The sequence below is a fragment of the Beta vulgaris genome, chromosome 6, assembly GCF_026745355.1.
Source record: "Beta vulgaris subsp. vulgaris cultivar EL10 chromosome 6, EL10.2, whole genome shotgun sequence".
NCBI classification, from domain to species: domain Eukaryota; kingdom Viridiplantae; phylum Streptophyta; class Magnoliopsida; order Caryophyllales; family Amaranthaceae; genus Beta; species Beta vulgaris.
Genome location: NC_079207.1, coordinates 26631735 through 26636713, shown reverse-complemented (window position 1 = coordinate 26636713; position 4979 = coordinate 26631735). Strand labels below are relative to the sequence as shown.

At 32.2% G+C, this 4979-nt stretch overlaps 1 long non-coding RNA gene across 1 annotated transcript; it reads right to left on the bottom strand.

Annotated features, from left to right (window-relative positions):
- Positions 1-348: 348 nt before the first annotated feature.
- Positions 349-3920, bottom strand: LOC125498406 (uncharacterized). The gene is made up of 3 exons (XR_007275392.2): positions 3729-3920; positions 2932-3030; positions 349-1221 (listed from the first exon to the last, which is right to left on the bottom strand). It is a non-coding gene; the product is annotated as an uncharacterized LOC125498406 (long non-coding RNA).
- Positions 3921-4979: the final 1059 nt, after the last annotated feature.

Here is a 4979-nt window from a genome sequence, read left to right as displayed (position 1 = left end):
CACTTGAAATATGAATTTTCTATGTATGATTTAGGGGCACTCAGTTATTTTTTAGGCATTTCAGTTACGCGTACACCTTCCTACATGCTTCTTTCTCATAAAAAGTATGCACAAGAACTATTGGAGCGCGCATGTATGGGGACATGTAATCCTGGAGTGAATCATGTTGACACTAACTCTAAGCTTAGTGTCAATTCGGATCCTCGTGTGGCATTTTAGACTCATTGTCGCAGCTTAGCAGGTGTTCTGCATTACCTCACTTTTACTCGACTAGATATTGCTTATGAAGTACAACAGGTATGCCTTTTTACACATGAGCCTAGAGAGACTCATTATAATGCATTAAACCACATCTTGCTTTATATTTAGGGAAGCATTGATCATGGATTACATTTATAATAGAGGTGATCATTTGCGGGCCTGGGACGGGGTGATCCTAAAAAATTTGTCCAACGGGCCTAGTGATGCATAACCAAGCCATTTTTTGCGGGCTTGACTTTTTGTCCTTACCTGCCCTAAAAACGAGCCGGGCATGCCCACCGGCATACGGGCACGTTTAGAATCTATTTATATAATATACTAATAATTAAATGCAAAAAAAAAAAAAACAGCACTGGGATTTTAATAAAATGATGTTCCACATACAAGTTAATATTTACTAACAATCCTATTACAAAGTTACAACAACATCAACAATAATTTAAAATAAGGAGCAACAACAACGCAGCAGCCTTCAACAAGAACTAACTTCATGAATGTCCAACCTAAACAACAACAAAAAATAAAAGGCAAAAGACATAAGTGATTTTATGAGCCTGTGTAGAAGAGAAAGAAATAAAGAAAAAGGGAAATGCACTTGCTTAATTAATCATTTTCATTCAGTAGAATCTTCATTAGTTGTTACAACTTCATCTTCCTCTTCTTGCTCCTCTTCACCAAAAGTATAATTATCTTGGCAAAAAAATGCTTGATGAACTTGTTTTATACAAAGAAATAAAATGTTACAAAAAGAAAATAAGTTTTTAGGTTTAAATTGAACATATATTGAATGAATGATTAATTTTAGATAGCTTACTCACCCAATGCAAAACCTTTTGCACGCGACCAATCTTCATAACATGCAAGCACCTCAATTGTTTTCTCATTGAGAGAGGCCTCCAAGGATTTATTAATTTCTTTCCCATGCTAAATGTTGATTCCGAAGGGACCGTTGAAATAAGACTATTTAAGATATCACGAGCCATACATGCAAAAGGTTTGGATAACGATTGAACTCTTGTTCCAATAAGCCAATACATTGCATTTTTCAGTTATTTCAGGGTTCTCCTCTAAATAGAGTTCCAATTCACTCTTATCATTATCAACTTTTCTTTTTTTAACTCAAAAACATCTTATAATCCATTATTTCTTCCCATCGAACATTGTCACAACCAGCACTACCAGGGACATTAATTATCCTAGAGCTAGTGGCAAAAGTAGGAGAAGGACTCCGTCCAACCCCCTTATACTCATCAAATAAGTCCATTAAAGTAATCATAATGTGTGACACCATTTCCTTAGCATATGTTTCCCCATGTAATTTTTCATAACGATACTCAACTCTCTCTAACTTAAAACGAGGATCGAAAACAGCAGCACATGTAAGAATAACATTAAAATCTGACCAATATTTGTCGAATTTTAGTTGCATATCTCTAGCCATGGAAGACAAGTTAGAAAATGGACCATTAGCAACCTCTATTAACTTTTTATGCATCCGCCGCACACCATCAAAATAGATATTTGTAGTGGGATTGTTTGAGGCAGAAAATACATTAGTGATATTGTAAAAGAGCTTCAAGGATGCATGCAAAGATAATATACTTTTAGATCTTTATCTCGATGAACCACAAGATTAATAACATCCCTAAAATATATGAAGCAATCAAGCATCAAAAAAGTTGAATTCCACCTTATGGGATTATCCCCATGTAACTTTTTGGTTATTGATATACCAAAACTTGTTTCCGCGATATTATATAACTTCTTCTTTTTCGAGATTGAGTGGCGAAAATAAAATGCTTAACTATACTTCTAATCTTGACAACAACATCATCTACAAGCTTTAGTCCAGCTTGTACTACAAGATTAGTAATATGACAAGCACATTGACAATGAAAAAGCTCCCCATTTGAAACCAAACAATTCTTTCTTATGAAATGATTTTTTAGGCAAGCTACCATTACATCATTGTATGATAAATTGTCTGCGGTGAAGCTAAACACCTTATGGTCAATTTGTCATTAGCCTAAACATAATGCAATCTCATACGCAAGAGTTTCTCCATCAAAAGGAGGTGTTAAAGCCCCAAATCTAATTATTCTCTTTTGCAATTTCCAATTAGCATCAACCCAATGGGCAATTATATGCACATATACTCATCTTGAGTATGTTCACTTCTCCAATTATCAGTTGTAAAAATATATCCTACCAGGGCTTTTTTGCAAATCATCCATGATACTCTGTTTTTCATCATTCTAATATCTGAATAGATCCCTCCTTAAGTGTGCCTACTAATAGCATTAAATTGGGGCACATAGTTGACACCATATACCTAAAAACAGGCTCTTAACAAGTAGCAAAAGCATGTGCACTAGCGACAAAATAAATACCAATATTCCTCTAAACCTCCTCAAAATTGAGATTGGGATTTCTTAACATGTTGCTCTGACCACCACTTGATTGACCATTAGAAATGCAATAATTTCTTATATCATGATTCATTCTCTTAGGACATTTTTCTATATGTCGTTTGAGATGTGATGTTCTACTACTACTATTAGATGTGATGTTCTTGACAAAAAAGAAAGGGGTTACATGTAGCTTTTATGGTACCATCTGTTAGGATTTGTCGTGTCATGTGTTGCCAGACAGTGGATTTTAAGTTCCTACCTTGAGAATTAACTGGAGAGCCTTGATCATTGCAAGGAAGTTAATCATCATCCACTAAATTAACTGGGGAATCAGCATTTCCTGGAGTTCCCGCCATACCTGGTTACACATAAAGAATAATTAAAGTGAGAATAAAAAATCAAACATAAGATGGCCAAGTCGAACTCCTAGACTCACACTCGTGTGTTCAACTTAGTAGCTTAGCTCAAAAGCAAACCAAATTTGTGGTCAAATAGAAGTAGAGTCAAACAACAATGACAAAAATTTTGTCAAGAAAACATACCAAAGTACACAATCATACAATTTATTTTACCTAAACCTTCGTTCTTTTCAAGTTTCATCTAAAATAACAATATTGATGTTATTATAGTACAGAGTTACAAACTACAAGTCTAGCTAGCAAAAAGGTAAACAAAAGCAACTTTGAAAGCTAGAAATTGATTGTTGACGTATATAGCAAACACAAATCATAGAAACAAAGAAAAAAAATGGACATACTAAGGGCATGTTCTCTTCGGCATAAAACAGCTGAACTTAACTAAACTGAATTAAATTGAATTGAACTGAACTAAATTGAATTGAACTGAATTGAACTGAACTAAATTGAATTGTTATATGTGAGAGTAAAAGTATTGTCAAGAGCTGAGCTGAATTGAATTGATCTGAACTGATCTGATTTGAACTGAATTGAACTGAAAATAAGCCGGTGAAAACAGGCCTAACAGATGTAAATGAAAAATAAAAAATACCAAACAAATTTATACTAGTTCAAAGAAAAGGTGAACAATTTATTTTACCAATATAAATTATAAACTAAGGAGAACTTCAAAAATCAAATGCTCAGTAAACAGTATTAGATTTCCACAGGAAGATGGAGCAGAAGATTGTAGATCTAAATTTTTTTAGAGAGAGAAAATAGGTGGGAACTGGGAAACGAAAAAAAAAATGAGAAAAGGGTTATGTTTTGAGGCTCACGGCTCACGCAAATGTCTTTCATTCTTTACATCTTCTAGTGGCTTTTAGAGTTATAACTTCTAGGTTAGGTATTACTATAATTTACAGAATTACAGTATATTAAGTCAAGTTAGGCTATGTTCAGTTCACCTTATTTTTGCTTATTTCAGATCAGATCAGATCAGATCAGATCAGATCAAATCAGATTAGAACAGAAAAAATAAGTTCAGATCAGATCAGATTAGATCAGAAAAAATAATTTCAGATCAGATCAGAAAAAATAAGTTCAGATAAAATCAGATCAGATCAGATCAGTTCACATCATGCTTATATTTAAAAAATCATTATTATTATTATTAAATATCTTTCATTACATATTAGTAAAATTTATAATAATTGAATATTAATAAAGTACTCATTGAGACGAATCAAACAAGACCCCATATGACTATATTTTTTCTTATATATTGAGAAAAATCTAAAAGATTCTCTCTAATTGTGAATTGTGTCAAGATTCTAAGTGAAAAATATAAAAAAATACAAAGGGAGTATTATTATTTACTAGTACGTTTGTTCAAAAGTATTATTATTGTTGTTGTTGTACTTATTAATTATTAATATTGATAATAATTATTAATCTTGTTGTTATCATTATAAATGTCAGTGTTATCATTATTTTAAGTTATTTTGTTGTTATTAAATAATAAAAAACTAAAAGCCACGTGTTAAGAACATAAAATTGACGCAAAAATAAGAAATATATAAAATATGATAGCTCAAATTTATGACAACGAAACTACTAAGTTCGGATTACATGTCAAAATAAGCTAAGTGCGAGATACAAATTAAAAATTTAGATTCGGTATAGCTCTTGCTACCGAATTCCAAATCTCTCTAGCTATTTAAGAGCACGCTATTTTACTTGCGCAAGTCATAGTTGTTTGTATATCTTACTTTATTTTATATTGAAAAAAAAAAAGAGTTGAGTTTGCCGACTTCTCAAGTGTGAAACATTTTTTTTAAGGGAAAGTATGAGACATTGTATAAGTGGTCTTATAAATTAATGACTTGGGTTATATAATTATTTTTAGTAA